This window comes from Xenopus laevis, chromosome 7S (assembly GCF_017654675.1).
Source record: "Xenopus laevis strain J_2021 chromosome 7S, Xenopus_laevis_v10.1, whole genome shotgun sequence".
In the NCBI taxonomy this organism is placed as follows: domain Eukaryota; kingdom Metazoa; phylum Chordata; class Amphibia; order Anura; family Pipidae; genus Xenopus; species Xenopus laevis.
The window spans coordinates 86,687,471-86,696,626 of NC_054384.1; the positions used below are offsets into that span (position 1 = coordinate 86,687,471).

Sequence of the window (9,156 nt, forward strand, 5' to 3'; positions counted from 1 at the left end):
AATGTAAAAGCATATGTCCAACCTGCTTCATCCTCTAGTTTTACTTTAAAGCACATTATACAATTCTTGTTCTCATAGTAAAGTTATGGGATCCGTTTCCGTTATCCAGAATGTTCCAAATTACCAAAAAGGCTGTCTCCCATAGACTCCATTTTATCCAAATTTGTTTTAAAATGATTTCCTTATTATACTTGATCCAAACTAAGATATAATTAATCCTTATTGGAAGTAGGTCCAGCCTATTGGGTTTATTTAATGTTTACATGATTTTCTAGTAGATGTAAGAAGATCCAAATTACGGAAAGATCCCTTATCTGGAAAGCGCCAGGTCCCAAGCATTCTGGATAACAGGTCCCATAAAATTTACAAATTTCCCGAGAAATTCACGAAACTGCGGAAAATTCGGAAAACAGCGAATTTATCGCTGGCAATTTTTCGTGGCGGTTTCACGGATTTATTCACCGGCGGCGAATCGAGGAAATTCACCCATCACTATAGATGAGGGGTTCTTAAAGGGATTGTTCACCTTCAAACACTTTTTTTTCAGTTCAGTTCGTGTCAGATAGATCACCAGAAATAACAACTTTTTCCAATTACTTTCTATTTGTGAATGTTTTTCTAATATTGAAATGTAAAGTTTCATTTTTCATCTTCTAAAGCAGCTCTGGGGGGAGGAGGGGGTCGCTGACTCTTTGTCCCTGCTGAGCAGAATCTCTGGGTTTCATTACAGGCAGCTGTTAGAATTGATACAATAGTTGCTAATACTCCAGAGATACTGTTGAGAAATGAATCAACTAATTGTATCAACTAAGGGGCATATTTATCAAGGGTCGAATTTCAAATTGAAAAAACTTCGAAATTCGAATTCAAAAAGACCAACTGAAAATAGGTCAAAGTTTAGGTCAGTTTTCTATCGAATAGGTCTGTATTCAGCTGAATTCGAATCGCACGAATCGAAGGAATAGCGCATTCGATCAAATTCGATTAGAAGTTTTTCCAAAAAAAACTTCGATTTTTCAAAGTCCACCAATTGACTCCAATTAGGTTCTAGGAGGTCTCCCATAGGTTAAAACGGCAATTCGGCAGGTTTTAGATGGCAAATGGTCGAAATCGAATTTTTAAAGAGATAGTACCTAAAAAATTTCGAAATTTTAAATTTTTTTCAAATTCGAATCTTATTTGGACTATTCCCTAGTCAAAGTACACAAAAATACCTTGAAATTCAAATTTTTTTCATTCAAAAATTCACCTCGACCTTTGATAAATCTGCCCCTAAGTGAAGCAAATTGTAACAGTTCAGAATCTGCTCCTGGATCACTGAGCTGCCGGACTGAAACACTAAAGACGCAAACATTAAACTTACATTTTGGAAAAATGGTAAAAAATAAAAGATGGAAAGCAATTGAAAATCTCTTTAACCATTTTTGCTGTACAGAGCAAATACTTCTTGGACCCGGAAACTGACACGTTGTTATAATAAATTATATTGTATTAAAGGGGCGGTTGACCTTTAAGTTAACTTTTATTATGTTGTAGAATGGCTAATTCTAAGCAACTTTTCCATTGGTCCTCATTATTTTTTTTTAATTATTTGCCTTTTTTCATCTGACTCTTTTTAGCTTTTAAATAGGGGTCACTGCCCCCAGTTAACTGCTCTGTAAAGCTACAAATGTATTGTTATTGCTACTTTTTATTACTCATCTTTCTAGTCATTCCTCTCCTATTCAAGTCTCTTACATGCTGCTAGGCATGCATGGTTGCTAGGGTCATTTGGACCATAGCAACCCGATGAAACTGCAAACTGGAGAGCTGCTGAATAAAAAACTAAATAACTTGAAAACCACAAATAATAAAAAATGAAAACCAACTGCAAATTGTGTCAGAATATCCCTCTCTTTGTCTAGTTAACTTGCAATATGATTTGGCTGAAGACATTTTTTCCTGTTTTTATTTAAAATAAAAAACTTGTCAGGGCACCTGCACGTCTGTATAAATGGTATGGTTAGTGTTTTATAGCAAAATCCTTTCTCTGCTCAACCATTAATCAGGCATCTATCATTTTTGTTACTAGATTCTTCTCCTATACTCTTTACTTTACTAAATATGATTAGTGATGGGCGAATTTGCGGCGAATTCCCGCGATTCGCCACCTGCCACAAAAATTCGCCCGGGTAAAAAAAATGGATGCCGGCGTCCGTTTTTTTTTGGACGTGGCGCATTTTCACCGGTGAATTATTCGCAGTTTGGCGTATTTCACTGGAAATTCACTAATTTTTCTGCGAAACGCCCCAAATTTGCCCATCACTACATATGATCATTTACAATATGTAATTACAAGTATTGCTTTGCTGATATACAGGGCAAAGTTTCTCTATACCTTTCTGCAGCACAGTCATTATATTTGAGGGCTTGTATGAAAAATAAATATTCATGTGCTTCTTTGACATTCATATATATTGTGTCTAAAGGCAGTGCTGTCCAATATTCTCTATGTAATCGTTCTGTATTCCAATACAAAGAAGTCTGGCTAGTGGGCGGGGAGGGTTCACATCTGCCTCTTAGATGGCTACTCATGACCATTGGATTTCCAGGTGAATATTCTTCAACTATTTAAATAAGTAGATGTATTCGTTCTTTTAATTATCTACTATTCACATTCTTAAATGTTGCCAGATAATTGTTCCTAGTTGGCAGTCATGTGACTCAGTTGCTTCTTAAATAGGCACCACCGGCACCAGAACAGAACAATATCTCCAAGTTCTCTTTTGGCTGAAAGATCTTATTAAACTCAATGTTAGACTCTTCTTCTTCCAGCTTCCATTCGTGTTTGCCGATTATTTTGATTTTCTTGGCATTACATTTGATAAAAGTGGTTAGCGTTTATCAAAAAAATATCTGGCTCTTGAGGCAGATCCTTTCAATAGTGGTCCTCCATAGGGACCCGTTAGTGTGTCCTGAGAATGAAGCTGATATTCCAGCACCATCAAGTTAGGTATAACTTTCAATCTTTTGTCTGAGCTCATCTGCACGCCCTGATAGATTCATCCTCTCCAAGGCCTGGTATATTGTTTCCACAACTGCCATATTGAACTGGCACCACCTCCTGAGCATTTCATACTGCTGATCTCGAAAATTGCGGCATTCTATCTCCACGATTTCGATTTCTTTGTCCGGAAGTTCAAGGGTTCTCATGAATTCTTTCCAGCGCTTGACAGGGACACAGTCAATAATGTCATAGAGAGCTCTCCCCTTCCGAAGAATGCAATATTGCTCATCTGTGAAAATGACACAATCTATTATTAATGCTATCATAGTAGCTCTATTATACCACACTTCCCTAACAATGTAGTACCCATACACTTGAGCATAAATTCACAAAAACCATCTACTTAGGACCAAACTGTGCCTTCTGCCTGTCTTGCATTGAGTCCTGATTTATTTAGTTTTTCTTTAACTCTTCCATCTTTGCTTATTTGCAACTCTACTTCAGTGCCAGGCCAAGTCATGGTGGTTGGAAGAGAAGAGATGACTAATTTTTCCCCCCCTCCCCCATACATCTGCTCCCTAGGCTGATGCCTACTCCTAGTTCTGGCACTGGAAATTCTGGAAGGTCAAAAAGTGTTTATACAAACTTTTTACATAACAATGTGATCAATTCCAATAAATATTGGTAAAACTGGACAACCTCTGGATATGTTGGGGGTCCCAAAATTAATTAATTTTGCTGTGGGGTCCAGGAACATTTAGTTATGACACTGGCTTCAGCTTTGGCCGAAATTCTCGAAACTAACTTACCTTTCCAGTCGTCAAGTCCTATGTAATGTTTATACAAGATCAAGCAGTCAAGTCCCTGTATACACATTCTGGCCCAGGCAACACCTAATTTGCAAAAATTGCTATTTAGCCTGATTATGTGCATGTGATTTTGGATGTAGAATATACCGGCGCGTGACATCATCACATGTGGCGTGAGATTTAACTGTTCAAAGTGGCCTTGACCTTCCACTAATTGCCCAATGTAGGTCTATTTTCAACAGTTCCTGGGTGAGATTCTAAGTCAGTTTAACCTGTTCTGACCTTCTCTAGTTTGCTGCCTGACCTGACCCTAGCCTGTTTCTGACCGTTCTCCTTGTTCCCTGTTCTTCCTGTAAACATTTGCCTGCTTAGAATTCTCTCTGTGGTCCTTTCACTATAAGACCTGGTGGCATCCAAATAGTAGAGGGCTTCTCCCAAAGCGAAAGGCAGCTGTTATAGGTGGAAGTGTGAGCTGAGGCTGGGACCTTGGGGTTTGTTCTGGATTTGGGATACTATTGGTAACAATTTGCTAAGTTGCTTATTAAGGGCTAAGAGAGAGTTATAGATCATTGATTGAGGCCAGTGGTTTTATATTTATGATCGAATAAAAAATATTAAAAGTTGGAACATTGCTTGAGCTCTATACTTTCCCCTCAAAGCTTACAGTATAATTGGATTTGCCTGATGTATATGAAGATCGGGCACAGATACAAGAACTGTACTTCCCTGTAAATGATCCTTAATTCTCAAATGAGCACTTCGATTGGTAATGGTGTACATTACTACATCATTCCATTGGATCTAATGAATGTATAGTCTCGGTGTCAGAGTTCTAGATACACACAGCAACGTGGTCAAACGATAGTCATATTACAGGCATTTCACGTGTTAATCTAGAACTGCTTGGTTTATCCTGACAACATTTGCAAACATTGTAATTCAAAGCCTGTAGTATATTTTACTCTGCTTATGTTGGCTTTTCTCACTGTGTATTTGTATACTGCTGAGATAATAATAAAGTTTACTTTGACTTTTCATGCTTGTGTTGGGATAGCATCTAGAGACTGTTAAAGATTAAAGTTTTAGCATAGGTTTAAATAGCATGAATGAGTAGAATTGTGGTTCCAATACTCGACTGACCTGAAAGGGAACATAAAAAGACAAACTGCAGGAGAGTAAGATGAAAAGATAACCAACTCAAGCTGCTTAGAGATGTATAGGTTGGCTTGTCTGACGTAGTCCCCAAAGGAGCAGACCTTTATATAATTTGGTGGTCACTCAAGTTGTAGGTCCACTGATGCTTATTCAGTCTTGGCCAACATCATGTTTGGTGCATTAGTCCTCAGAGACTTTCCAAGGAGATTCTTTCTCAATGGGATTTTCCAGCTTTCCCAGTTTATATCTGAACATACCCCAATAAGCTATCAATCATAGAGGATGTCTTTAGGACACATATAGACCAATGATCTGCCACCTCAGCAGCCAATCTCAACCTGGTGTATGTTAGTGGTATGCTAATGACACATTGGACTTTTTTAGGTGATTTGCCTGTGGTGTTTTTTACAGGTTCTAAAAATGGTGTCAAAACACAAGAGGGGTAATTTGTGGATGCCGTGGATGCAAGTGCCTATATACACAGCACATGCAATATACACATAGATGTGCTCTGTAAAGTGCAGAATGCATTAAGAGTGAGGCAGCCCCAGATTGATGTTCATGTTGGGGGGGGGGGCAAGTTAGGGGATAGATAGATAAAAGGGTTCTTTTGCAGAAGATATGGTGTGTTTTGTTGTTATATTTATAAAAATAAAATCAATGGAAATGAGGCAAACCACCCATGTTTCAGTAACTTGGCTTGTATCCCCTTAAAATGGTCAAAATGCCTTTGAGGTTTGTACAGACAAGGGTCTCTTATGCATAAAAATACAAAAAAAAACCTCATGATGGCAAAAAAGGGGCAACCACACATACAGACATTTCATAAATAAAAAGCAAGAGTAATGCCCCCATTACAGTAGCACAGACTTGGGTATACTTTCCATTTACAAGTGGGTGATTGGTCAGAATCTACTAGTTATCAATTCGTTTATTTCCAAGGCCTCTTTTATTTGTATGAGCCGTTGCTATCCTTGAGCCACTCCCAAATGCTCACCATGCTTCTACAATGTTGAGCAAAACCAATCTTCGGAACCATCTTAAAAGGTATTTTTGGGTCAATCATCATACAATATAGACAAAATATAGAAACATTTTATATCAGTAATGATTACCATTCTCGTTGCTTGAAGATGGAGTTAGTGTGGAATGTTCTGGTTTTCCAGCAGGTTGTAATAAATTAACCGTTGTCTCACTTTCCACCTAGGAAACAAAAGGAAATGCATTTAAGATTTTGGAATGGTAAGACAATATCATGTATTTGATCATAACTAATTTCCATTATACCTCTGAAAAGACATAATGAACTACATTTCTAATAGATTGTGAATGATTTATTTCTTTTATGTTCTACAGCGAGTCCTGGGAAATGAGACTGTTGCTAAATAATATATGCACAAGTGCTTCCATGCTTTCTTTTATGTAGCACAGTTAGCAGGCGTTGCATGAGCCCCAGTTACTTCAGTCTGACTCACAGAGAAAGCATACTTCATACAGTATTCATGGAACACATGTTTAATGCATAGAGCTTTGAATGTTTCATTTGCCCCATGTACTTAGTTACTAGACAACAGTGGGTAACAAGAACATAAACAAAACTGCACTCCTCATCAGGCAAAGCATCAAAATGAAACAAGCACAATATTCTAACAACCACAAGTTGTATGGGGTCTACCTCTGGGTTTGCTTATTCTGCCCCTTTGTTCGTCTAAATTCTGGAATATGTTTGGATGCACTGTTGTAGGATTCGCTAAGGATCTCCTGCACCCCAAGATATCATTGTTTGATTTAAGTGCAATTAGTAACATACAGACCGAAGAGGTAAATTCATGCAGTTCAACCACACAAGCTCCTTGTTGATGCTGATCCGTTGGAAGTTAAACACAAATGTAGCAAGAAGTGATGAGCGAATCTGTCCCATTTCATTTCACCGCAAAAAAGTCATAAAACTTTTTTTATGTGCACAACATTTTTCTCGCTCCAAATGCCTTAAAGTCAATAGGTGTTTTTTCTTATGGCGACTTTTTAGTCCTAATGCATTAAAGTCAAAGGGGTGTTTTTTTTTATGGCCGACTTTTGCCATAATACATTAAAATGGGCGTTTTTTCTTATGGCGATTTTTTTTTTCTTTTCTTTTTTTTTTTTACATGCCAACAATTTTTTCTCACTCCAAATACCTTAGGGACATATTTATCAAGGGTCGAATTTGGAAATGAAAAAACGTTGAAATTCGAGTTTTTTTTTAGTTGAATATGTCCGTTTTCGATCAAATAGATCTGTATTCGGCCGAATTCGAATCTTATGAATCAAAGGAATACCGCATTCAATCGAATTCGATTAGAAGTTTTTCCCCAAAAAATCTTAGATTTTTCAAAGTCCACCAATTGACTCCTAGGAGGTCCCCCATAGGCTAAAACAGCAATTTGGCAGGTTTTAAACAGTGAATGGTCGAAGTCTAATTTTTAAAATTCACCTCGACCATTGATAAATCTGCCCCTTAAAGTCAATAGGTGTTTTTTGTTACGGTGACTTTTTTGTCCAAATGCATTAAAGTCAATGGACGTTTTTTCCGCACTCTCTACATCATACTAAAAGTTAATTTAAAGGTGAACAACCCCTTTAAGAAACAAGTTAAAAATCTCAAACTAACCTTACTAGAGATAACATGATTTACAGAAGGAAAAAAAGTGCCCATATATGTTCCTTGCAACTTGTGCCAGGTGCCAATCTACATATCAGTCTGGTTTGATTTCCACTCGCAGAAAACACAGTGTAGCAATGTGTATGCCTTTACCAAAGCAGTTGCTAAGTGCTTTCTGGAAAACGGGTTTCCAGATAACGGATCCATAGTTGCATCACTATAGGGCTATGAACAACTGAATGCTTCATGTTAAAACAAATGGAAGCTCCACTGGTTGTCCAATATCAAGCCTGGTAGTAAAGTTAGTTCTATTAATTTGGATAGACAGTCTCATTGCAACAGAAATGGCCTGGTTCTGTGTAAAAAAAGGTAAATTCTTAGTCTACATATATAATTAATCTGATCACATTATGGGCTCTTAAACACGGGCGTTTTTGCCAGCGCTTCCCTGCGTTGCGCTTGATTCCGTTCAGCCGCAGGAGTAGACAGTCAATTATTTTGAAGGGGGCTGTACGCACACAAACGCATGTATGCACCGAACTCAGGTGAAATGCAACGTGCTGCGTCCCAACCTGTGTTTGGCGCTTACATGCGCAACGCAGGGGAGCGCAGGCAAAAACGGCCGTGTATAAGAGCCCTTAGATCTTAATCTGACCGTCGGCAGTTAAATACAGTATAGTTTGGGAATATATAAAACAGCTTTGTGATTTCCCAGATGTATGTCAAGGTGCTTACCAGAACGACTTCATGTTCCACTGTAAAATAAAAATGAAATATTTAATGATTAAGAGATAAAATGTAACTTCCACAAACATTTTATACTACGATTTCTTTTGTATATTTTTAATATAACAAATTTTAATCTTTAGTGGTGAGATGGAGCAAATTGTTTACAACACTGGCACCTTTTGAAATATATTGACGGCACCTAACAACATTCCCTGTGCCTCAAAACCCACCTTACATCACAAACCTTATCTCCAGGTTCTTCCCAAACTGACCACTTCATTTCTCCAGTGATCTCAGACTTTCCACCCCCAGTAACATTCTCATATGCACGCCTATAAGGGCATTTCCTAACTATGGAATTTATTCCCTTACAACTTCACTCATCACCCTATCCAATAGAACTTTAAGGAGAACAAATTTGTTTACGAATAAAAATAAAAATGTGCATGTTGAAATGTAATATTCTCCAATATACTTTTTATTGCATTGCGAATATTAATTGTTCATTGCGAACCTATAACACCTGCTTAAAGATAGCGTAAACCTTTGGAGCAAACATAACAACTTTATCATTAAGAGGTTTTATTACATCCAGGGGCAGATTTATCAAGGGTCAAATTTCGAGGGTTAAAAAACCCTTGAATTCGACCCTCGAAGTAAAATCCTTAGAATTCGAATATCGAATTTGAAGTATTTTAGCGCAAAACGAACGGTTTGAACGATTTTTAGTGATCCATCGAATGATTTTTATTCAATCAAAAAAACGTAGAAAAGTGCTCTGGAAGGTCCCCATAGGCTAACATTGCACTTCAGTAGCTTTAATTTGGTGAAGTATA

General features: G+C 37.6%; 1 long non-coding RNA gene across 1 annotated transcript; it reads right to left on the bottom strand.

Moving 5' to 3' along the window:
* Positions 1 to 2,236: 2,236 nt before the first annotated feature.
* On the bottom strand, positions 2,237 to 8,933 carry LOC121396513. The gene is made up of 3 exons (XR_005963077.1): positions 8,327 to 8,933; positions 6,066 to 6,153; positions 2,237 to 3,275 (listed from the first exon to the last, which is right to left on the bottom strand). It is a non-coding gene; the product is annotated as an uncharacterized LOC121396513 (long non-coding RNA).
* Positions 8,934 to 9,156: the final 223 nt, after the last annotated feature.